This window comes from Carlito syrichta, unplaced genomic scaffold (genome assembly GCF_000164805.1).
Source record: "Carlito syrichta isolate Samal-C Ts95f unplaced genomic scaffold, Tarsius_syrichta-2.0.1 Scaffold305867, whole genome shotgun sequence".
NCBI classification, from domain to species: Eukaryota; Metazoa; Chordata; class Mammalia; order Primates; family Tarsiidae; genus Carlito; species Carlito syrichta.
The window spans coordinates 664,709-673,694 of NW_007249963.1; positions in this window are offsets into that span (position 1 = coordinate 664,709).

Below are 8,986 nucleotides of genomic sequence, written 5' to 3' on the forward strand. Positions count from 1 at the left end.
TTTCTTTCTTTCTTTCTTTCTTTCCTTCCTTCCTTCCTTCCTTCCTTCCTTCCTTCCTTCCTTCCTTCCTCCCTTTCTTCCTGTCCCTTTCTCTCTCTCTCTCTCCCTCTCTCTCCCTCCCTCCCTCCCTCTCTCTCTCCCTCTCTCTATTTCATTGGAGTTTTATTCTGTCACCCAGGCTGAAGTACAGTGGCATACTCACAGCCACCCTAGTGTTGACCTGCTGGGTTCTGGCGATCCTTCCGCCTCAGCCTTCCAAGTAGTTTGAACTACAGGTGCACACAACCACGCCCAGCTAATTTTTTGATTTATTGTAGAGACGAGATCTCGCCAAGTTGCCCGGGCTGGTGTCAAACCTGTGGGCTCAGGCAATCCTCTCGCCTCATTGCAAGTCTTTTAAAGTCTATTTACCCTTCCTCTTTATTTTTTTTTCTTTTATTTTGTTTATTGAAGAAACCTGGTCATTTGTTCTTAGATGTCTCTCATTTTGCACTTTGTTGAATGCATCCCTGTGGAGTTTTTGAATATGTTCCACTTCTCCCTGGAATTCCTACGGACTGTAGTCAGCTCTAGAGGCAAAATCAGGTGGGATTTTTTTTTTGGCAAGACCGCTCGAAGGTGGTGCTGGACACTTCCCACTGCAGTCCATGAGGAGGCACCTGCCTCACTGCCTCTTTTCTGGTAATGTTAGGTTGATGGGTGGGTTCAGTTGGCGGCAGCCTGATCCATCCATGGTAGATCAGGTCTTTTTCATCCAACAGTTTCAGCTGCCATTGGCAGTCACTGCCTCTTCTAGTGGGGTTCCACCAGCATGCTTTTCCTATAGGTAGGGTGATTTGACCATTTTACTTTCGTTAACATTAAAGCAGCACTGTTCTGGGCAGCCAAGTTCATGGGACTCTCTTAGGGGAAAAAATGGGTGGGGATGTGGAGGAGAGATTGGTGACCAAAATGTTAGGAAAAAGCTGCCTACAATGGACTTCTCTTGGGGTAGATTCCAGTGCCCACTTACATATTAAGGGCCTTGGAAAGCTCTGCAGGAAAGAAGCCTATTTAACTCTGTATTTTCCAAGTTTACTTAACTATATACATTTTTAAAAATCTTTATTGTATTTCTTACTATCCATTGGAATATACTTTGGAGAATATTTCGGTGTTTAGGTTACTTAAAATAAGACCACTTATATTAATATATACTTTTATTTTGAGTCAGAGTCTCACTCTGTCACCTAGGCCAGAGTGCAGTACCATACTCACAGCCACCACAGCCTCGACCTGCTGCATTCAGGTGATCCTTCCGCCTCAGCCTTCCAAGTTGCTGGAACTACAGGCATATCCTACCATGCCTGGCTTATAATTGATTTATTGTGGAGGTGAGGTCTTGCCATATTGCTCAGGCTGGCCTTGAACCCCTGGGCTCAGGCAATCCTCTTACCTTAGCCTCACAAAGCGTTGGGATTACAGGTTTGAACCACTGCGCCCAGCTGATATGTAAGTATTAGTATAAGTATTATATTAATATATGCACGTATTTCTTTGCTGTCTGGAACCAACTAGACAGTCCTTTGAAGCCCATGTGCACTTAGCAGCCATAAGGTGACTGCATTCTTAGAAAAGTCCTGGACAGTGGAATTGGCAGTATTTCTGGCAAAGCTTCATCTGGAAACCCTGAATTGAGATAAATGTCCCTGGAAAGAATGTGTGAGCCAAAGAAAAAAGTATCCATTTCACTTGTCACCTTGATCTTACAGTGCTTGATAGGAGCCCCCATGATAAACCTTCGAGAATGCTATATTGGTGTGTACCGGGGAAGCCAGTGTGAGATATAGTTACTCTCTCTCTCTCTTCATTGCTTTCCTCCACAGTCTCCAAATCACAAACAGGGGGTCATTCCCCTTTCTGTTGCCTCGGGTCTCACCTCTGTCAACTCTGTCAAATATGAGGTCACAGCGAAGACAGACTCTAGCAGATTTCTTGATTGACTTTCTGAGGGCAGAGATTTGACAGAGATTCTTTCATGTGGCCATTAGGAAGAAGCATTCAGTTTAATTACATTTCACTTACCAGCTTGCTTTTAAAGAGCTACGGCCAACCAGCTATGGTGGTGCTGGAGGCTGAGGCGGGAGATCGTCTGAGTCCAGAAGTTCAAGACCAGCCCAGGCAACATAGTGAGACTCCGTCTCTTTAAAAAAAAAAAAAAAACAGAGGGAGAGCAAGAGCTATGGCCAGTTTGTTAGGTGTGCAGAGTGCTGACCAGGTAGATCAACTTTGTGGGCAGAGGCACCCTTGTGGGCAGAGGCAAATGACAGCCCCATCCTTGAAGGGTGTCGTTTCTTTTTTTTTTGAGTTGGAGTCTCACTCTGTCACCCAGGTTGGAGTGCAGTGGCCGCTCCCGGCCACCGCAGCCTTGACCTTCTGGGCTCCGGCGATCCTTCCGCCTCAGCCTTCCAAGTAGCGGGAACTACAGGCACATGCTACCACGCCCAGCTAATTTTTTAATTTATTGTAGAGATGAGGTCTCGCCAAGTTGCCCAGGCGGGTCTCGAACCCGCGGGCTCAGGCAATTCCCTCCCTCAGCCTCCCAAGGCGCGGAATCATAGGTTGAGCCACCGAGCCCGGCGGGTGTTGTTTCTTAGTGAGCGAGTTTATGCAACCCTGCCCCTAAAGTCTAAGAAAGTCAGGAGGCCAAAGAAAGGCTGACACATCCAGTGTTTTAGACAGGAACATTTAGTAGGGACTTAGGAACAGAAGCCACATCTGTATCTCAGATGGTGGCAAGACAAGATAGTGGATCCCCATGCCATTCTGCCCCAGACCCAGGGGAAAGGGGTGATTCAGAAGAGATGTGTAGGGCAACTGAAGTAGGAGAACATCAAGAACAATGCCTGGCAAGTATTTATGGTAAGTACCGGCTCTTACACAAGGAGCAATAGATAAATGGGAAATCTTAGAGGCCTTAGCCTCTAGGAACTGGGTTTAACCAGAAGTCAACTTGACAGATTAGCATCCAAGAGGTTTCAGCCTCTACAGATATTTAAGCTTGTCATAATTTAGGTAGGCTCAATGGAAGCAGGGACTTGTGGGGAGTGGGAGGCAGTCCAGTTTGAGGGAGTAAGTAGAGACCCCGGCCCGACTCACCACCAAGTGGGCCCAATCCCATGACTGGTGTGTTGTGTGTGGGCTCAGAGTCAGCCACGGTGCAGCATGGTGGTCTCAGGTGAGTGGTTGCTCCTTTGATAGGACCCCAGTTAGTAGCTAGAGATACAGAGTTAGGGCCAAGCCCCAGGGAAAGGGGCCTGTGAGAGCTGGGCAGGGTGCCAGCATCCCAACCCTGAAACTGCAATGGTTCTGATGGCATAGAAATTAGGCAGTGCAGAGTACAGTTGTGGGAAGCCGCGTTGGCTAAAATAGTAGCACTTAAAAACTAACAGACACAACCTAATGTCCAACATTACAGGTCAGGCTAGAATTGAGAGTGAGGATGATAGAGTGATTAATACCCTAGATGCTAGACAGGCGTGATGGCTCATGACTGTAATCTTAGCACTTTGGGAGGTCGAAGCAGGAGGATCACTTGATGCCAGGAGTTCGAGACCAGTCTGGGCAACATAGCAAGACCTCATCTCTACAAAAAAATTTAAAAATTAGCCCTGTGTGTGCCCTATGCCTGTAGTTCCAGCTTCTCAGGAGGCTGAGGCAGAAGGATTACCCGAGCCCAGGATTTGGGGGTTGTGGTAGCTGTGACCATGCCACTGCACTCCAGCCTGGGTAACAGAGTAAGACCCCTAACCCCCCCCAAAAAGACCACAGATGCTGATGCTAGACTTTTCCAGGGTTCAAATCCTAACTCTGCTGCTCACTGGCTATGTGACCTTAGGCAAGTTGCCCTGCCTTCCTGTGTCCTAGTCTCCCCATTTGTAAAATGAGGAGAGAAATAACACCGCCCTCACAGGGTTATTACGTAGACTAAAGGAGTTAAGATATGTGAAAGCACTTAGAACAATGCCTGGCACGGGGTGAAGTGTGGAGTGTTACCTGCTGTGGGCTTCGGCTTGGCGCGGTGGCTCACTCCTATAATCCTAGCACTTTAGGAGACCTAGGTGAGAGGACTGCCTGAGCCCATGGGTTCGAGACCAGCCTGGGCAACTTGGCGAGACCTCGTCTCTACAATAAATTAAAAAATTAGCTGGGCATGGTGGCGAGTGCCTGTAGTTCCAGCTACTTGGAAGGCTGAGGCAGAAGGATCGCCAGAGCCCAGCAGGTCGAGGCTGCGGTGTTCGTGAGCATGTCACTGCACTCCAGCCTGGGTGACAGAGTGAGACTCCAACTCAAAAAATAAAAAATGTGGGCTTAGAGGACAGATCTGTGATTTTAGTTTGATGGGCTCCCAGGAAAGGACAAGAACATCAGCAAATGAGAGCCCAGTGCTAGCTGGGAAAACGGGAGAGCAGGAAGGATGCACCAGGGCAGGTGGGCAGGACAAGGCAGGCAGAGAACGGACATGGCTTCCTGACGAGGCAGTGAGGGAGAGCTGGTCCTCGTCCCCACCCGAGACAGGGGGGCTGTAGGCCCCCTTCTTAGGCTCATAGGCCTAGGTCAATGTTTGCTGCTATCTCCTTAGTAAGAAGGGGTGATGGCTGGACTCATCTGTGTCCCCAGGACCTGATTTCCCCTGGTGGCCTCCTTTCCTAGAAGTTCCCACGTGTCTCCCATCCTGTTCTCTCCTGACCAATCACAGAAGCTTCAACCCAACTTAAAGTCAGGTTGTAGTTTTCTTTTTCCAATCACTCTGCTTACTTTTGCTTTTTCTTTTCTCCATGAGAAAAAAAGATTTGGCTCATTCAGGAGAAAAGGGAAACCTCCCCTGGGGTCAATCATTAAACACTCTTTCCCTCTTCTTGATCATAGTTGGTGAAAATGGGACAAGGGGAGTGCCCCCAAACTGCCTTGCAAGTAGCACTGAGTACGCAGAAGTCCCAGAGGTCAGAGGTCTCTATGAGAGCCACTGCCTGGCCTGTCTGCACCCGGGCTCTGTGCAGCCCACCCTTCTGTGCCAGCCCCATGCCAGGTGCCCTGCACAATGCTTCCTGTTCCCCCACTCCCTGCCATGGTGATTTGAGGATCTAATTCCATTTATTCTATAATTGGTTAATACAAGGCCAAGTGACTGCTTTTTACCCCCTCTCTTACTCTCATTTTTGTCTTGGAAACATCTGGTTCTTCCCACTTTGTTTTTTTTTTTTGAGTCAGAGTCTCACTCTGTGGCCCACGCTAGAGTCCAGTGGCACTCCTACGGCCACCACAGCCTCCTGCTGTGTTTAGGAGATCCTTTCACCACAGCCTTCCAGGTAGCTGGAACCACAGGTGCAGGCCACCATGCCCAGCTAATTTTTTTCATTTATTGTAGAGATGAAGTCTAAGCATGTTACCCAGGCTGATCTCGAACCCCTGGGCTCAGGCAATACTCTCTCCTTGGCCTCCCAAAGTTCTGGGATTATAGGTGTGAGCCACCACGCCTGGCCCAGTTCTTCCTGCTTTGAGCTCTAGAATATACTTCTGGTTTTTGTTTAAAAATTTTTTTGAAAAAACACCAATGCAACCACCTCCCTCTCTAGCTCTGCCAGTGCTCTGTGTCGTTCTGCTCAGAGCATCCTGATTCCCACCTTCTCTTCCTCACCTTTGCCACATCCTCGCTGGGTTGTCCTGCAGTCAGCAGGTTGGGCCTTTGGTTTGTCCCGGCTCTCACTTCTGATGACATCACTCTGTCTTCTCTCAGTGCTACCTCTGGACCAGTCAGTTCAGTGTAGTGTGGATCTCAGCTTCTGGTCCAGATGTTTCTGTTGTGAAGTCACAGAGGGGCTTGGTGTGTTAAAGGCAAGTTTCACTGGCATCTAGAGAGCCTTGACTGTTTCGAATAGACTGCTTTGGCAGTCCCAGCTTTGATTATTTCTAATAGACTGGCATCAGTCCCAGTGTCAGTCCGAGAGCCACTTCCCAATTCATCATCACTGTTAACCTAAAAAAGTAGGCACCAGCCAGCCTGGACAGCATAGTGAGACTTTGTCTCTACCAAATGTAAAAAGACATAGCCAGCGTCTTGGCACACACCTATAGTCCCAGCTACTTGGGAGGCTGAGGCAGTAGGACCACCTGACCCCAAGAGGTCAAGGCTGTGGTAAGCCTTGATCATACCACTGTACTCCAGCCTGGGTAATAGAATGACATCCAGCTCAAAAAAAAAAGTAGGTACAAGCTGGGCATGCAGAGTGCACTTGTAGTCCCAGCTACTCAGCAGGCTGAGGCAGGAGGGTCACCTGAGGAGTTCAAGGCTATATGGCACAATGATCACACCTGTGAATAGCCACTGCACTCCAGTTTGGGAAATATAGCAAGGTACCATCTTTAAAAAGAAAAAAAAGGCTGGGTTCGGTGGCTCAGTCTGTAATTCCAGCACTTTGGGAGGCCAAGGTGAGTAGATTGCCTGAGCCCACGGGTTCAAGACCAGCCTGCGCAACTTGGCAAGACCTCATCTCTACAATAAATCAAAAATTAGCTGGGCATGGTACTGTGCACTTGTAGTTCTGGCTACTTGGAAGACTAAGGTAAAAGGATCACTGGAGCCCAGCAGGTCGACACTGGGGTGGCTGTGAGTGTGCCACTGCACTCTAGCCTGGGCGACAGAGTGAAACTCCAACTCAAAAAAAAGAAAAAAATAGGTACAGTTCATACTTGGTACTGCCCATTCAGCAAGCATGAGATGCCAAAGTTCTCACTATTTCTTGTTAAGTTCTTTGTGAGGCCAGGCTCGGTGACTCAGCCTGTAATCCCAGCACTTTGAGAGGCCAAGGCGAGTGGATTGCCTGAGCCCGTGGGTTTGAGACCCAACCGGGCAACTTGGTGAGACTTTGTCTCTACAATAAATCAAAAATTAGTCAGGTGTGGTAGTGCACGCCTGTAGTTCCGGCTACTTGGAAGGCTGAGGGGGAAGGATCACTGGAGCTCAGCAGGTGGAGACTGCGGTGGCTGGGAGCGTGCCACTGCACTCCAGTCTCGGCGACAGAGTGAGACTCCAACTCAAAAAAAAAAAGTTCTTTGTGAATCTGAGTCTGCGTGTTATCCTCCCTGCTCAGTCTCTAGAGAAAGTTTGTGCTTCTTTCCTGTGGTTGGCACTCTGGGTGAGGAGAAGGGTGATGAGATGCTACTGAGGTCAAATGCATGACCTGCCTCCCTTTCATGACAGTCTCCAGATGTGGTTTCAGGGCCAGGGCTAGATCCTGATCCCAAATGCTACACTCTGAAGGCAGACATGGCTCCACTACAGAAGTTGCCTCACAAGAATGAAAGGACAACTTCCAACACGCTGTCAATATTTGATGGAGTAACCCATTCGTGTCACGGTGGGTAGCTGATTGCTCCTGGGTTGAAAAAAACCAATGGCCAATGAGCAGAGGATGCACACCTGAGCCAGATTGCCCCAGAGCTGAAATACTCAAATGTAGGCACAAAGTAGTTACCTAACTCTTGCACCTGTTCTTACTCAGCATACACTAAAGTGTTGAATCAAGATTTAACAGGATGCTAGTGCCAGCGGCAGAAGCAGAACATCTCATAGTGATATCACCCACACAGAGCCCACTGGGTCCTGCTATAAGTCATAAGGGACTTTCTGAAGCCTTCATCTAACACCAGGGAAGACGGGCTGATGTCTGACTTCCCTGGAGTAGCTTGCAAAATAAATTAGCATAGAGTTTACATTTCAAATTTGCCAATTGTAGACTTTTCTTTTTTGAGCTGGATTGTCACTCTGTTGCCCAGACTGGAGTGCAGTGGCACACTCACAGCCACCCCAGCATCGACCTACTGGGCTCCAGCAATCCTGCTGCCTCAGCCTTCTAGGTAACCGGAAATACAGGAGTGCACTACCCATGCTCAGCTAATTTTTTTACTTATTGTAGAGATGAGGTCTCACCAAGTTGCCCGGGCTGGTCTCGAACCCATGGGCTCAAGCAATCCACTTGCCTCGGCCTCCCTGAAATGAATAAAATGTGAAATATCTAATCTGAAAAACCTATAATAACCTGTAATAGCTAGCTTGACATAAATAACTCCATTTTGTAACAGATCTTCTATGTTAACCTAAGAGGAACCCCCTTATGTAATTTTCCCATAATCATCCCGCACACCCACATTCCTGTACCTTTTGCTGGTTGGAAACTCCCTAGTTGCGTAAATTCTGTAACCATCCGTACCCCTTACTGATCAAATGTATTGCCAAGAAAATATCAGTCAAACTATATAAATTATGTAATTTTTACTTTTAAATGCCCACTACTCACTCTGTTCACTGCCGAGAGTTATTTGGGACACTAGTCTGCTCTCGGTCACCGGCATTAATAAAGGACTCATAACCTGACCTTCTCTGTGTGTTGGTGTCATTTCTCACAATCCAGCTATGACATTCCAAAGTGCTGGGATTACAGGCTGAGCCACCAAGCCCACTCCAATTGTAGACTTTTGAAGTGTTTTGGTGGGGTTTGAGTTTCATGATTACTCCTAAAAAATTTTGAGCCACTCACATAACTATGTATAATTTTCACTGATTTAATTACTGCTTAGGTAAGAAGTTGCCAGATTTAGGGACCCAGGAAAAGACACAAGCATCCTACATCTATCATTCATGGTGTTCAAGGTAGAGTCAGGACTGATCGAAACATTTTGGCAGCTTTTAGTCTACATCAAATGGTTTCTAAGTGACATGTAATTGGTTGACTTATTTTGTGGTCTCTTTTTCATGACTGTGTGTTGGACAGTATCAAAGGAGAGCTGCTGGCGGGTGTTTATATTAATCTTTAAATTCTATATCTGTGAGCTTCTATAGGAGACAATTGAAGAACCTTATTTGCAGAATATGAAAGTGCTTTGAAGTGCTTGTAGAAGAACATTTGGAAAAAATGGTAGAGGCCGGGTGCAGTGGCTCATGCCTATA